A 17,559-nucleotide genomic window follows, 5' to 3' on the forward strand; every position below is an offset into this window, starting at 1 on the left:
CATCTCAGCCATAGGCTTGTTCCCAACCTCACCTCTACCTGCTTCCTCTCACATAACCAACATGGCAGCCCCAAGGAGTGGCTCTCTGTTCCTAAACAACCCTCATGTATCTATTCATTCAATGCATGTTTACTTGAGAGTCTAAGGTGCATGGAGCCCTGCACTGGGCACTGGAAATGTAGCAAAGGCAAACCCAGCCAGGATCCTGGAGCTCCCAACCTTCCAGGGAAAACAGACATCAATCAGATAACCACAAAAATGAATGTGTGACTACAAACCGTGATAATTGATAAGGAAATGTGCTCTGAGATGTACTAGGCAGAAGGGCTGAAGCAGTCAGGGGGATCCAGGGAGGTTTCCCTGAAGAAGTGATATTTGAGCTGGCACCTGAAAAATGAGAAAGGATGAATTAGGTAACGGGGGTGGGAGGGGAGAGTGGCAGCAATAGGAGAAAGCTTTCCAGGCTGAGGGGCTGCCTGGGCTGGGGGCCTGTGAGCAGACTGCTGCCACTCGGGACAGGGCTGGGGGCACTGGGAAGGTCTCCAGGGGCCAGATGATGAGAGGCCTTAGATGCCCTGCTGAGGATTTGAGTCTTTATCCTAAGAGAAATTAGAAGGCATTAAGAGGTTTTAAGCATTGGGAGGGAGGTAGTTTGGGGACCGTGTGACGTGAGCAGATTTGCATTTCAGAATGGTCATTCCAGCTGCAGTGAGAAGGGGCTGGAGGGCTCAGGGTGGATGTGGGAGGTCCATTGAGGAGGTAGGTATTGCCTCCAGTCCAGGCAAGACACACGGATGCCAACTTGGACTGGGAGCTGAGAACGGAGCAAATGAACTGACCAAGTCACTTTACCAAGGTAGATGGATGGGTGGTGCCATCTGGAAAGATGGAGCACCAGCAGATGATTGGATTTGGGTGAAAAGATCCTGAGGTCTGTTTGGGACAGAATGGGTCTAGGGAGCCTTTGAAGCTCCCAAGTGGAAATAACAGTGGCGGATGGGTCTGGGATGGAGACACACATTTTGAGAGTCATCTGCACACAGACTGCAATGGAAGATATGGACATGAACCAGATTTCTTTATATCACACTTAAAGCCACCTCCTCTTTCCAGTCACTCCACCTGTACCTGCCCCCATGCAGGGAGACAGGTCTCTGCTGCCTCACAGTGACCCCATAGGCCTCTGTATGAGCTCCTGCTGCTATAGTGCCTCTTACATATTGTTTTATGGTCACTTGCTTACATGTCTGTTTTCCCCACTTATGATCCAGGAACGCCGTGAGGACACAGACACATGGCTCTCCTCCTGATGTCCTCAGCACACAGAGCACGGCCTGACCCTTTTGTGAGCAGTGAGTTTTACAGGCCCACTTTTCTGACCCACCACAAAGCCCCAGTACAATGTTGCTCTAGAAAGAGGTGAAAATGCTGGCCCAGACCCAAGAGCCTCATCTAAAACCCAGTATCAGAGTCCTCAGAGGGGAAACTATCTCACTTCCACATAGAAACCAAGATAGGCATTGAAGAATTTTTAAAAAAGAATGGTATTGATGTTTCCCCACTGTTACTACAGATAAGCAAGCACTCAGGGAATTTAAGGGGGATGGATTGACAGGTAGAGAAATGGGTAAGCTCGGTCCTCAAGGAGCTTCCAGTACCATCTCTTACTCAGAACTCGCTGTGCTCATTATAAGTCAAAACAAAGTTATGTGTATTTCATGCGCAATATCTACAAAAAATCAAAGTCTCAGTCCTCAAGGAGCATATAATTTCAAGAAAATATAGAACAAACATAGATGAAAAGTTCACTCTGTCAATAAACACAGAGCCACCCCTACCCTCTCCAGTGCCTTTTTCTAATTAGAAAAAGGTACCTTTCCACTAGGCAGACACAGCACCTCAGTCAGCAGGATATATGACTGGGCTGGATTCTGGATTTAAGCCCATGTCCCCCTACACTGACCTGACATCTTTGTGCAGTGCACAACCTGCACAACACATATATGACAGGAGTAGCAGGTGCTGATAACAAGGAGGGATCCATATAGGATGGATGAACAGAGACTAGCTAGAATTGATTGGGTAAGAACAGACGAAACTACTACAAGGAATGCCAGAGGTATATCCAGTGACAAATCAGATTTGACCAAGGCAAAGGGTACACTTGATGGAGTAAGGAAATGAGATTGGGAAGCTTAGTTGGGGAGTAATCAGGGAAGGCCTCAAACACCAAGCTAAGGAGTTTGCACTTGACCTTGCAGGAATTGACCCCGTCTAGGGTCATTATCCTCCTTTCACCAAAGTAGTGCCATGGAGCGTTGGCTGCCAGTATCAATTGTCACTAAAGAAAGTGCCCACTTTCACCCTGAAGGTCATGAAAGATACCACGTGACAAGAAAACAACTAAATATCTTTGCGCTGACACAGAACCCCTAATAAGGTCCAATCCCTTGCATTTGTAGTCTGCATAAAAATGTATATTTTATATCCAATATATTTATTGTTACAATAGTCTCCTTTGATTAATAGGATAAGAAAGCAGGGCAGTTAAGGACCGTGGTGAAGGTCAAAGAAAAAATCCACGGGGGCAAAGCTGTGACTTGAACCCAGGTCTTTCAATCAGAATCTGATGCTCAAGGGCACTCAGCCTCCCTGCACTTGCCTCGGCAGATTCCCTCTCTCACCAGTCACCACACTGACTACTTGAGTTTGCCAGCCCTGGGTCCTTTCCAAGAAAAGACAATGCTTCCAAACAAGCAGTAGTGACATTGATTATTCCAAGCCAGAGGCAGGGGATTCTGGATCATTTCCTTAAAGTACTTGCTCGGCAGCACCCGGGTCCTCACCCTCACTGCCCCTGGTCCCAGGAAAGATATGTACAGTACTTCATTTACATGAAGGGGAAAAGAATTCCCTGTGGATTTTTGCAGTCTCATTTCCCTAGCTTGTCAAATGCCAGCAGCAAGCCAGTCTGGCTGCATTGTTAGCTTGGTTGCATCTTATTTTTGTAGTGTTTTGCAGATTGCAGCAGCTTTTTTTTTCCAGCTGGGTGAAAACATGTCACCTTTAAGCTTCCTGGTGTATCACTCAAAAGATTTTCCTATTCTCCTTAGACTTCATAATACAGAATTCTCTTCTGCTATCACAAGCCATTTTTTTTCTCCAGGAAAGAACATAACATTTATTTTTAACACCATCCTCCAAGATATGTGATCAAAATGTAATTTTTTAAAAAACAAATAAACAAAAGACTTTCCAATATGTCACGCAAAGCATAAAAGACATGCTGTTCAAAAGCTAAATTTCAGTCATTGCATTTACATTCCCTTTTTTTTCTGCTTCACCCTTTTGTTACTAAGGAAGTCGGAATGAAAGGGGATTTGTCTCTTTTTCTCAAAAACCCATCTCTCGCTGCTAAGTTTCTCCACACCTGAATTCACACATCTCCCACATCATGATAATTACCTCCATGGTAACCACTCATGACATCACAAACACAATGTGATAGCAGAAGAAATAAGAGCTCCTGAGATCCTGTTGGATACAAATGCCCTGTAAGACCTAAGGGCCTCCACAGCAGGAACAAAAGGAATTTTGTCTTGAGATTTTAGCAGAAAAGTAATTTTTGAAATCTATTCTTGGATTTGGACGTTTATTGGATTTCAAAGCTTCTTGCTGCCCAGGAGCTCGTGAATATGGTCAAAGGTCTATGAAATTTCCAAAGCAGTACCACAGCAGATGAACCTGAAAGCAAACTGGAGGGACCAACAGAGTCCAGCCTATAGACATAAATCCTTAACTACACCTAAACCTCACTGTCCTTTCCAATGGTCAAAAGAAGGGCTCTTGAAATGGCTCCACTGTTTTATAGAAAACAAGGTGTTCCTAAGAAGTCTTTTTCTCCTATCTTTTTCTTACCCAAAATAGAGGAATGGCCCAAACCTCAAGCCAGGCTTACCGGCTATAAACAACTTGGCGGTCAGCAGCCAAAAGAAGAGTGGACACGTCATGGTCATGTGGCGCGTACACTATACAAGTTTCACAGAGAAGAATGGAAGCACTTGATTGTTCGACAGAGTGGGGAGATGTGAGAGGAATATTAACATTCACTTTCCACAGGCATTTTTTTCTGCAAATGGCACTGCTTTGGGACTTAAAATTTTATTCCAAATACTATTTAGATGCATCAGGGCTCTCAAAATATAGATTTCAAGTTGGAGACATCAAAGTGCATTATTTACTAAAACCACTGCAGCTTTTCCCCCTCTCCTTTCACAAGATGCTATTGTAAATTCAAGCTGCTTTAATCTCGGTGATTAAAAAAAAAAAAAAAGAAAAGAAAGAAAGAAAAAAAAAGTGCAGCTTGAAGAGGAACTGAACTCACAATCTGGGAGCTAGAAAGTAAATATTACCCAGAGAGTACCTCACTTTAATTACTGGCCCGAACATTGGTTTCAATTTACATGTGTCTTAATTAGCCACGGAAGGGTTCACCTATTATTCTCTGAATACAAAACTTAAAAAGCAAACAGAAAATAGGGAAAGAAAGGCTTATTTAAGGGTCTCCAAGGATTAATCTTTGCATTCTTCTCATTTTTTCCCCGAATTTGGGGATAAAATTTGTCGCAGGGAATTTGATCTTACGGAAACATAGAGTTTGATTTGTGAACACAATCTACTTCTGAACACTATTTTAGCAAACAGAATTTTAGAAGCATAAGGCTCTAGCAGAGGGCTATACAGAATTTTGCATAAATTAAATAACGACTGTTTCCTCCTGAAATGCAGGAAATCAAGCTTCATGGATACATTTGCTGATTGGGTGAGTGAATGAGTGAGTGAATGAGTGAAAACTCCAGGCTCCTTTACTCTTCCTACCTTTCTTTAACATCCTTAAACTTTTATTTGAATTTTTTAAAGTTTGTAAATTTTTTGCTTGTCCATCTTGGACTGTCAGTTTCTGCCACCAAAAAAAAAAAAAAACAAAAGAGTAAAATTAATTGTAATTGACTTTAATTTCAAAACTGTGTCACACCAGATTTCTAAAAAGTTGCATTCTCAAAACAACTAGGCATTAACAACTAGGCATAAAGAAGCCTTAGAATGGCTGTAACTAGAGAAAGATGTGTGGCTGACTGATTTATCGACGACTAACAATGACACTTGGGGATTAAGCATTTCTGGATTATGAAGACATAACCTTTTTTATTAAGTCTTGAGCCCCTGACTCCAACTCCACCAACCAGCCAACAGTTATTCAAGCAGGTCCAACGGAGTTTCTGCACTGGGCAAGGAACTCTGTTAAATGCTTTGGGGGATAAAAAGAGGTCCAGTGGTGTGGTGGCTCACACCTATAATCCCAGCACTTTGGGAGGCCAAGGCAGGTGGATCACTTGAGCCCAGGAGTTCGACACCAGCCTGGGCAACATGGCAGAACCCTATCTCTATAAAAAGTACAAAAATTAGCCAGGCATGGTGGTACATGCCTGTAGGAGCTACGAGGGAGGTTGAGGATCACTTGAGCCCATGAGATCAAAGTTGCAGTGAGATGTGAGCATGCCACTGTACTCCAACCTGGGTGACAGAGCAAGACCCTGTCTCCAAAAAAAAAAAAAAAAAAAAAAAAGAGGTCGAGTACATGGTTGTTAAGAAGTTAAGAAGTTTGTTAAGGGAGATAGAACCTCTGTAGACCTATAGCAAGTACTTGTTCTAAGTTCTAAGGACTGGGAGACCACTTCTAAGTTGGGGGACAATTATGGGCTCTACAGAAATGATAATAGTCAATCTGTGAGGACTGAGCAAGAATCAATGGAGACGTGTAATATATGCACTGTTCCCAAGCCAAAAGCCTGGTATATATTTAGAATAATGAGTACAGGACTGGTTTTGTTGAGTGTCTGCTGTGGCCAGAGTGTGGAACAAAAAGGGGACCTTGCAGGTCAAAGCCATGTACCCAAGAGTGGATAATATGGTCAGCCTGTGATCTCAGAATCTGTGTGGAAGTGAGAGGAGAAGAGGAAAGGAGTGACAATGGCCTATAATGAGAGTTCAAAAGGAGACTTCTATAGCTTAAGACAGAGATAATGTTACTCTAAGTGTCTCTGGCAGGAGCCAAGAAAGAGAAAGAAGAAACATAGCCTACTATTAAGCTGTTGGGCTCTAGAGCTTACCCAACCTTGCCCTGTTGGCCTGGAATGAGTTTACTGGGTGCTCCGTAGATGCAGTGGCTCTCACCCAGTAGCATCTCAAAGGTACTGCTCTGCTTCTAGTAGTTATGCCAATCATGACATAGTAGAAAGCACTGGCAGCTGCTTCTCAGATGGCCACAACCCCAAGACAGCATGTTAGGAACCACTCATCTATCAATCCCAAAGTCCTTAGGTCTTCAGCAAAGCTTGGACCACTTGGCAAAGTCTTCTGTCTCCAGAGGAATGATGGGAAAAGCTATGGGACAAAAATCAGGAGAGTGGTGCTGGCTGATCCTGGCCCGGATATTGACTCCCTGGGGACTTCAGGTGAGTCTCTTCCTTTCTCTGAGACCCAATTTCATTTGTTAAATGAGGAGGTTGGAACAAATACTTGCTTCTATGTCTTGTATTCTATGAGTTGGGATCAAGTGACTGTCCCAAGTTCATGAAGCTACATGGAAGTGAGATCCTAGAACAGATCCTGTGTCTCCTGACCCAACAATCTAAAGTTCTTTCCATAATGCTGGGCTGCATGAGCAGATGTTAAGGGTAAGAGGTAACATTCATTGAGTGGATACCACATGCCAAGTGCTCTCTCTCGTGTGTCTGTACTATATCTAGTTAGTTCTTCCATCGTCATTTGTGTTAGATAAAATTTTCAAATCATTTTACAGATAGGAAACAAACAGAAAGATTAAGTCAATTACCCATAATCACACCATTAGTAAATGCAGAGCTAGGATTTAAAGTCAGTCCAATTCCAGAACCCATTGTCTTCATCTCTACTCTCTACACAGTAGAATAAGAAGGAGTAGTTCAGTGACATAAAGGACATGGAACCTTAAAACAGAAAATATGGCAGTCTTTCAGACGTGAATTCACATTGGAAGTATGCGAGCTTTCTGAAGAAATATTTTGGTTAGTGTTGCTTGCCTGCACACTTCCCCACTGATGACCACATGAATAGTCCCTGAGGGATCATTTGAGATCCAGTGGCCTTTAATGTGGTCTGAATGGAGTATGGATAATGACCACATAGAAAATCAGGAGGCAGCGGCCTCCTGGCTGACTCCTCTAGCTTATAAAACAAGGAAAACCAAAACCACCACAGATTATTTTTACTACAGAATAAAACCCAAGAGGAATCATCCCATTGAAATCTTTAGGGAGCCACGCTGACATCACCCTGAGGCACACACACAGGCTCACCCAGCAGAATACAACTTGGATTCACAACTATGCCAAGACAGACATTATTTTAAGTAAAATAAGGGGAGGGAGGACTTAAAACTTCTTTCAGAGGCCTATATGACATGATCTCTATACTTTCTTTTACCTGTAATATCTAAGATCTTTCTTCTAGGAGAGTGAGTTATTTTTGAGCAGATTTTTCTATTGCTAATAAATATGTGTTAGTATGACAGAAAGAACCTTGGATGAAGACTAGTGACTGTTTCTAGGCCAGCTCTTTCACCAAGTGGCCTCTTGACCTTGGCTGGTCACTAGACTCTCTGGAGCCCTACTTCCTCACCTGTGGAGAAGGGATTGATCTCTCTGAGTCAGCCAAGGACCAGGAGCCCTTGAATTGTGAATTTTGCTAGATAGATCCACCAAACAAAATTGTGATCCATGGAGATTAAATTCAAGTAAGAACAAGAGGCAGTGCTCCTCTGGAAAAGAAATTAAGTTCAGATAAAAAGCTATGCCTTTCTCTGGTTCTGGAAGCTTGGCTGGGCCTGACCTGCTGCCAAGCCTTGGGGGCTCCTCAATCTATCCACACAGCAGGCAGAGCACAAGCTCCCTCCCCGGGAAGCTGTTTGCATGAAGCAAAGCAGTGCAATCCTCCTTGACCTCCCTGGAGGGAAGGTTTGCCTCCTTCTCAGGGAGAGTTTCCACAGTAGAGATAGTAGAATACAGGACAAAATGAGCTGGACTGGATAGACAAGGCTGAGAGGAAAGCCACATATGAGACCACTGGATCCCTCTGGGATGGGGACACAAGCCCCCTTCATGATTCTGCCTCTTCAGAAAGTGGGTTTTCCCATAGCTCTGCCAGAAAAGCCTTTGTCACATTCTTGATGCTCACACACCCAGATGATGACTGTTTCTCCCTATCCTTCCATTCATGGTTGCATTTACCAAAATTTATATTTTTTCTGAGCCTCTAGGACCTTTCCCATGCTGTCCTACAGAAGCAGATAAGCTTTATTCAGTATTATCTGCATTGTGTAGAGTTGGGTACTTCAAAAGGAACTTCACATTTCCAGCTACCCTGTTGTGTCTCAGGATAATCAAAAGTATTCTGGATTTTTTTCTATGCATTTAAATTTTTCGAGTAAGGTGAAATTGTCAAACCCATTCTAAGGTGGGAAAATGAAGCATGGAAGAGTTGGGATTTATCCACAATTACACACGTAGTATGTGTCATGCCAGGATTTGAAGACAGTCAGTGTGACTCCAGAACTCATTTTTTTTTTTTTTTTTTTTTTTTTGAGACGGAGTCTCGCTCTGTCGCCCAGGCTGGAGTGCAGTGGCTGGATCTCAGCTCACTGCAAGCTCCGCCTCCCGGGTTCACGCCATTCTCCTGCCTCAGCCTCCCGAGTAGCTGGGACCACAGGTGCCCGCCACCTCGCCCGGCTAGTTTTTTGTATTTTTTAGTAGAGACGGGGTTTCACCAGGTTAGCCAGGATGGTCTCGGTCTCCTGACCTCGTGATCCGCCCGTCTCGGCCTCCCACAGAACTCATTCTTAACCTCAACTCTCCACACTACATAATACAATAAGAGAGGGAAGCTCAATGACATAGGGACACTGCAAATTTACATACAAATGTATTCACATATATAGGTGTGGCTTTGTTTCCTTTCTGTGTGGGGTTTGCATTTTTTTTTAGGATAAATGGGATCATATACTAGGTACTGTTTAATGAATTGCTTTCTCATATAACATATGTCTTGAAGATATTTCCATGCAGTTTTAGAATACATCAACCTTATTTGTTTATAATCTCAGTATATTCTACTATATGGATATTTATTTAACTTTCTTCCTACTGACAGAAAATTAAGTTTCTATTTAATTAAGTTTCCAGTTTTTCAGTTGCAATGCTTCAGTTAATATCTGGTACTGTATGTAGACATATGAATATTTCTGTAGTATAGATTTTTAGTAGTGAAATTGTTTGGTCAAGGAAAAATGCACATTTTTGTAGTAGATTTCTGATAGGGTTTTGCCACCTTGGCTAAGGTCACAGTTAAAGACACCAAGCTGATGTGGACTCCAGAGACAGACATTATGGATGAGTATCCCTATAGCTTACACATAGTACCTCACATATTCCAAGGAGCCTTTACATATATTAGCTCATTTACTCGATAATAAGTTATGAGAGAAGGCCATTCTCATCTTCAGATAAAGAAACTGAGACCAAGCAAAACTAGAGAGATTTGTCCAGGGTCAGTCTGTGAATTAAAATCAGAGTTAGAACTAGAAAAAAAAAAGTCTCATTTGTATTAAGGCTATTTCATTAAAACCACATTGGTATAATAAATTGCATACAATAAAATGTTTGGTTTGTGCTTGGCTATTAGCATATCCATATATATAAGTTTTTAAAAGTAGACAACATGAGCACAGTTGAGCATTGCAAGTTGTGAGGATAGAAATGTACAAGAGAAGATGGGAGTTGTTTTCCAGTTTGAAAGTACTATGATCTTATGATCCTAGAGAAGTAAATAAATAAAATGAAGAGAAGAACTCAGAAAGAAAAAGTAAAAGATACCAAAAAGGGTGGTTGGGATGGGAGAGTCTTACAAAAATTGGTCCCAGGAATCCTCACAGAGACTTGCAAAAAAGAAGCCCTCAGGACATACTAATGTCTTGTGAAAGCCAGAGTAACCCAGGCTCAGGCTTCTTGCCTAAAAACAGTATATAACCTAGAAATTTCTTCTCCAAACCCACAACAGGAAAAATGACAATTACTTAATCCACAGAGAATCTTTAGTAGAATCCACCTCAAAGATAATTTACTCCAAGTAAAAGATTTTACAGTTAAATATTTCTTATGATTGAACAATAGGTATCATTAGATAAAAGAATTTTGAAGAGGAATGAGTAAGCTTCTCTGCAGAAATGAATACAGAAATCTGTTCTTGATCATCTTGATCAGAATAATGACAGAAGGAGAAGGAAACTGTAATGATGTTTTGATAAACTTGCTCAGTCAGGTGCCCTAACATTTACATGTAAATTTCAAATAAGGATTCTACAAGGACTTAAGATACCTCCTCTCAATAGCTATAAAGACAGCCTGCCCAGTCTCAGCTCCTCTCACTTAGTTAGTATGCAATTTATCTAGAAATTGTAACTCCCCTCTAGTTCTGACTATATAACTTGCAAATGAGATAAATTAGGACATAAAGACAAAGACTCATACTGAGTAGTGTCTTCAAAGATGATTGTCTATCAGTACCAACAAATGCTTTTGAAAACATAAGCTTTCTCTACCAACTGCTCGTTAAGAAAGAGAGTGAGCGACACACACACACGAGAGAGAGGGAATGAGTCCATTTAAGAAACATATATTCTGAAATCTATGTGGTTCTTAAGGAGAATGTCTTGGATTATGAGAAATAGTTGGCAAGAGATTGCACCCTATTACTGCATACCACTGGGAGTTTGGGCTAGAATTTACAATTTTGGCTTTACACAGAATACTCAGTGTCCTGGCCACCCTGCATAAAAGATTGGCTGTGGATTTTGCCAAGGACTTATTCACATTTCAGCTGACCAAGATCTTCAATAATCGTCTGACTTCTAAACTACTCATTCTGAGGTCTTCTGCAGCAGCCCACGGGAAACAAAAGCCTTCGTTTTCACTTAGATTTCTCCTTTGACTGGCTCCAGCAAAGAATCTCTTCTGTCTCTCTCTCCCTCTCTCTCTCTCTCTCTCTCTCTCTCTCTCTCTCTCTCTCTCTCTTTCTCTCTCTCTCTCTCGGGATTCTTGATAAATATGTAGCTCATAAGGAGAGCAAGCAAGGGTGATAAGAGAGCAATCTGTGACAGGAAGGAGAGGAACTATGACACCTTTGTAAGACTCTCAACAGATGCTCACTGCACAGAGAGCTTGAAGGAACTATGAGATTGTTGTTGCTGTGGCAACCACGCATGCCTAAATGAACAACAAAATTAATAGTCTTAACAGCCTTCAGTGGCATCAACAGGATGACAGCACTTCTCTTTACTGGGAAATGTGTACCCTCAATAATGACCCCACTTAGGTATGGTGCTCATATAAAGAAAAATGATGTTTCATAATAGCAAACAAATAGAACAACCATCATGTGCATGTGCCACACAAACTTCTCTAAGCCACAGACAGCGGCCATGTTACTCTGTTTCCCTGCTGAAGTTAAGAGGCACCTTTCAAATTCCCAGGCCTTTTTGTGGCATTCTATTTAATTTCATCATGCTGCTGCTAGTCTCCTGTTGAGCTTTTGTTGTGAGCCAAGAAGGCTAATGGAGAGCTAAGGGAAACCAGAATGAGACACAAAGAGAAAAAAAGGTAAAATTAGCTGAAACCCATAATTGGACTCTGCCTGACCTTGAGGAAGGCACAATACATGTTAATTAAGCAGACTAATATGTTGCTAGCTGGAGGGGCTATTCTAGACAGCAGAAACAAAGTTTAAAACAGGTAAGAAGTTTTTTTTTCTTTCTTTCCTGGGTTGAGGTTAGTATTCTGGATTTTTCTATACATTTAAAATAATTAGATAAATTTTATCCTTGGGTAGAAATAGGAAATAGGAAAAGAAGCTTTCTTAAGATGTTAGATATTATTAAAAATCTGCTGGGCCAAGAAACATTTTTAGATCATGAGAACTTTTTGAGAAATTGCCCAGTTACTGCTCTATTAATTGAACTGTACAATGAACATATTTGTACCTTTCAAATGAGTGTAACATTCGGATCCAATTTTAGGCAGAAGTTTCACTCCCCAAATATTTATTATTATTATGACAGAATTAGAAAGAAGAAAATATTTCAGGTTAAATAATTTGTCCAAAGTTCTGGGCAATGCCTACATTGGGAATTGAAACCTTTGTTGGAAAATGTGGACTTGGACATTAAAGCCTGTATTAATTGAACGGGGTCAAATGAATGGGGTAGCTGGCTTAGAACAGAGACAGGGCAGCTCCAGGGTCAGACACCCTAATGCCAGTCAGTCCACTCAGAAATACACTCAAGTTTGCCAAAAAGAATAAGCAAAAATATATAATAAGCTCCATGCAAATTCATCACAGCTCAGCGTATACACAAGACTGATAACAGATTTGAGATTTCACCTTCCTTTAAAAAGAATAAAGTGCACACATATGCTTACAAATCCCATGTAGTGAATTATCAAAAAATGTTCTAAGTAGATTTTTGAGCACTATAGAATATGAGTTAGAGTCACACAAGTATTGCTGTTCATGATGCTACAGTATCAGCCTGATGACATGTTAATTTTGCAAACAAATAGGCAATAGTAAACTGCATCTTTATTACACAAAATCTAAGGAATTTATGCCTTAAACACTGTCTTATGAAGTTGTGAGAGTTGTACATGGGAATGAAATTGTCATCTCAAAAGTTCCCTCTCCTCCTCACCCCCCAATAATGACCTCCTACTATTATAAACCTATAGTAAGTTTTATAGAACACATTTAGGTGAGAATACATTATTAAAAGTAATTATGTATTCAATACTAAAAATCTCCCTTTGTCAATGTCCTATTTCTGAACTTGAGTGCTGGTTACATGGGTGCATTCACTTTATAAAAATTCATCAGGGCAAGGCACAGTGGCTCACACTTGTTGTCCCAGAGCTTTGGGAGGCTGAGGTGAAAGGATCGCTTAAGGCTAGGAGTTTGAGACCAATGTGGGCAACATGGCAAGACCCCATCTCTACAAAACAAAAGAAAAAATTAGCCAGATGTGGTGGCACCTTCCTGTAGTCCTAGCTACTTGGGAGGCGGAGGTGGGAGGATCCCTTGAGCTCAGGAGGTCAAGGCTGCTGTGAGCTACAGTCACACCACTGCACTCCAACCGGGCTGACAGAATGAGACCCTGTCTCCAAAAAAAAAAAAGAAAGAAAAAGTCATCAAGCACTATACAATCTTCTGAACGTTAGACTTCAACAAAAAGTTTTTTTTAAAAACCTTCTCTTGTTTCTGCACTGCTGATCTCAGATGAATTATACACAGTTCGATGTTGCTTTAGAAACAACACATTTATTCCTATCAATGTGAAGGTTAAAAAAATGTTTTGTAAAGTAATCATATTGTGAAAGTGCATCAAATAAGCTCATTATTTAAATGAATGAAAGATGTGAATTGTATCTCTGACTTGGCCACTAACTGGTGGATGAATTTGAGCCTCTCTATAGGCTTCAATTTTCTCTCAATTAAAAAGGGCTGGGTGAGCTACCGTCCAGTGTCTCTTCCAACTTCAATATACGGTATTAGGTAGGTGCAAAAGTAATCACAGTTTTGCAATTACTTTTTGTTTGTTTGCTTGTTTTTGTTTTGTTTTGTTTTGAGGAGTCTCACTCTGTTGCCCAGGCTTGAGTGCAGTGGCAGGATCCCAGCTCACTGCAACCTCTGCCTCCCGGGTTCAAGCAATTCTCCTGCTTCAACCTCCTGAGTAGCTGGGATTACAGGCATCTGCCACCACGCCCAGCTAATTTTTGTATTTTTAGTAGAGACAGGGTTTCGCCATGTTAGCCAGGCTGGTCTCGAACTCCTGACCTCAAGAGATATGCCTGCCTTGGCCTCCCAAAATGCTGGGATTACAAGCATGAGCCACCACATCTGGCCTTGGAATTACTTTTCATGGCAAAGCTGCAATTACTTTTGCACCAACCTAATATTAAGTAGTAGGACAAATGACAAATGAGAATCCTTTAGGTGAATCTCTCTGTAAAACAACAAACCACTTCCTGGTTTATCTCAAGAATTTAAGAGGGAAGAAGGGTAGTTGGAGTGAGCAAAAGTCTGATTGTGTGATAACCTTGACTCATATGACTAGGCCTTGTTAACCACAAGAAAGCCTCAGTCTAGTCACACAATTCTGTAGTCCCCGCAAAAAGGAGAAGTTGTAAATTATTTCCTCCATTAAAGTCTGGAATCAGTAAGACTAGAATTAACCTATTCCTGCCAAAAGAATTGTGCTGGGTTTTCAGTGGATCTAAGTTTAGTCAAAGGATCACCTATTCCCCAAACACGTACTGAGCTCCTACTGAATGCCAAGCTTCCCAGTAGACAATGGGGATAAGATGACAAGAGGGGCAGACTGGGTCCTCCCCTAGGGGCCTCTGAAGCTTGTGGAAGATACAGACAAGTAAGCAAGCAATTACAGAGGTATTATATTGTATGTGCTGTAAAGAGCGAAATAAAAGGCACAGGAGGGGCACATAACCTGCCAGGAAAGTTTTCTGGAGCAAGTGATGTCTAAATAATGGGTAAGAGTTAGCCACATGACTATGTGTAGCTCAATGCTAGGAGGCACCGCAGCCTGGAGCTGGCTCTGGAGTCAGGCTACTTAGCTTCAACTCCCTGTACTTAATAGCTGTATGAGCCTGGGTAGGGCTCTTAAGCTTGCTGATCCTCAGTTTCCTTATTTGTGAAACGGGAATAATTACAGTGCTCATGGGTTGTTGTAAAGATTCAATGAAAGGATCCATGCAAGCCTTCCTTAGCACAGAGCATAACTACTATTACCATCATTACTGATAGTGAGACAGATGTGGAGAGAGGACAGGTAATATTCCAGGCAGAAGGCCTGTGCATAGACAAGCCCAAAGGGGACAAAGAATATGGCCATTTGGCATCCTGAAAGTCATCCAGTCCATATGGAGAGAAGAGTGGGAGGAAGTGGTGTGATGAGGTTGGAGTGGAAGGTGGAAGGCAGGCACTGGAGGGTGAAAGGCCCTCTATGCTGTGTGAAGGGGTTTGGACTTCATCCTGAAGAAATGAGAAGCACTGAAGTCTTCTCAAAGGAGAGGCTCATGATGTTCACTCTCCAATTTATTAGTAGGGGAGAAGTGGGCTGCCCATGTAAAAAGTATTTTTATTTTACCCCAAAGCATTAAAACTCTGCATCCACTAGCCAGTTTCCTCTATAGAGGATAAGGTTCTGTTGGTCATTAACATCCAGGGATTCCCTTCTTTTGGTGCATTCAAGATGTTGGATGCTCGAATAACTGCAGTTAATTCAGGAGAGACATTACAAAAATAATGTAATTCAGCCTCAGAGATCCAGTTCAGAAAATTAACATACTATATCTTTTCATGAGCTATGAGTTGCAATATACAGCAGGCCTCTCTTGAGTCATTAAACTTGCTCTATTAGATTACAGAAAATCCCAGACAACTCACCCTGCCCTGGCTGGATTTTTGTAGAATGCAGATCTCTTTTTTCTGACAGAGGAAAAGCAAGCATGAAACATAGGAAGAGAGCTTTGTGTAGTATGGGGTGCAAGATACACACTTTCTGCCCTTTCTGTTTCTTTAAACCTGACTTCTAACGGAAACTTGAATAAGAACAAATCAAGGCTTCTTGAGATGAGTATTACAGTGAAGTCCATATGGGATGGATGTGAGCACTGACATGATTCAACACTTATAAATGATCTGGAAGAACAAGCAAGCAATAAATCTCTGATGCAGTCAACCCTAAGCGCTTCTGGGTAGTTTAATGCCAAGTCAGCATGAACCAACTCAGAGCAGCAGTGGAGAAGAGAATGGCAGGTGTGATGTAAGTGTATTTGGAAGAGAACGGTCCACATCTCACCTGTAAATGAACTACCAGTTACAACCCAAAAACAACACCTGGAATTATGGTGTGGTCCCTGTTAGTCTATTAAGGCCAGAAAAATTAGAGTATCATCGTGACAGTCACTAAAAGCAAAAGAGGAAGCAAACCACCATTCTTCAGCCCTCTTAACCAAAATGGAGGCACACCCACTCCTAAAATGCCATGTGGCTTTATGGCCATGCACAAAGAAACAGAAAGCAGAAACTGCTGGCACTTTCGCACATCTCCTGTTTGTCCACCACACTAGCTACAGTGTTTTGCACTCAACGACGAGACTTAAGTATCAGTAATGAATACTAGTTTGCTCATGCATTTAATATTTATTGCAAACCGGCTAAATGCAAGGCACTATCTTAATGCCTGGGAGCAATATTTAAAAAGGCGAGATATGCACACTCACCCTGAGTGGCTTAGTCTCTGGTAGATGCGATGAGACTTGGACATTATAACACAGGGCACAAAGTAATAAAAAGCCACAATAGAGGAGCAGATGAAGTGTTATAGGACTATCCTACACATATTTAAAGAATATTATTACGTCGATACATCATATATATATATGGTCTATTTTTATTAAGCACATTTGTTTTAAAGTTTGACCTGGACAGCGATGATCATTGTGATTATACTAACTGACAATTCCATTAATGCCCAGAGCCAGTAGCTGATATTGACTAGCAGGTCACAGTGGCAACAGGAAGATGAGAAGTTTCTGAATGGAGCTGCTTTCCGAGGCTGCTAACAATAGTGGATATTAAGACAACTGACTTTTCTCTAATGGAGGAAGGTGGAAGGGAGAGTTTATGTAGCTTCCCAGTGAGATCCACCATCGTTTCTCCTGCCTATGCCCACAGGGCACTTGGTTTATCCTGCAATTGCTGCAAGGTGCAAGAGCCCTGCCCTAAAATACTCTTTAAAGGAGGGGAATAAAAAATAGTCTCAGGATGAAGTAGCTGACATCCTGTCTCTTCCCAAGTCAGCTTAGAGAAGGCATTTACTATATTAATACCAACAACACTGTCTTCCCCTTCCCCATACCACTCCAGAAGGTACACATTGGATTTATTTAGGAGATTAATTTTGTCTGTAGAAATACTAGTTCTCCCTAACCCTCATAATCAGAGTTCAAGGGAGAAATCAATAATACTGTAGTAAGGCTTGAGAGATAAATGTCTTTGGGAGCATGACATTTTCATACCTCCTAAATATTCATATCTCTAAGCCAAGGAAACTAGAAAAAGGAGTTTCAATTTTGCCGCTTAACAATGGCAAGAAAAGCCAAAATTGACACATGGGATCTAATTAAACTAAAGAGCTTCTGCACAGCAAAAGAAACTACCATCAGAGTGAACAGGCAACCTACAGAATGGGAGAAAATTTTTGCAATCTACTCATCTGACAAAGGGCTAATATCCAGAACCTACAAAGAACTCAAACAAATTTACAAGAAAAAAACAAACAACCTCATCAAAAAGTGGGCAAAGGATATGAACAGACACTTCTCAAAAGAAGAC

General features: G+C 41.4%; 1 long non-coding RNA gene across 1 annotated transcript in view; it reads left to right on the plus strand.

Annotated features, from left to right (window-relative positions):
- The first annotated feature begins 3,160 nt into the window (after positions 1 to 3,160).
- Positions 3,161 to 17,559, plus strand: part of LOC140711677 (uncharacterized) — a 29,931-nt gene continuing 15,532 nt past the window's right edge. Inside the window, exons 1-2 of the long non-coding RNA XR_012092949.1 lie at positions 3,161 to 4,401; positions 6,375 to 6,515. This is a non-coding gene — a long non-coding RNA (uncharacterized lncRNA). The remainder of the gene's footprint in view (positions 4,402 to 6,374; positions 6,516 to 17,559) is intronic.

Source organism: Chlorocebus sabaeus, chromosome 5, assembly GCF_047675955.1.
Source record: "Chlorocebus sabaeus isolate Y175 chromosome 5, mChlSab1.0.hap1, whole genome shotgun sequence".
Lineage (NCBI taxonomy): Eukaryota > Metazoa > Chordata > Mammalia > Primates > Cercopithecidae > Chlorocebus > Chlorocebus sabaeus.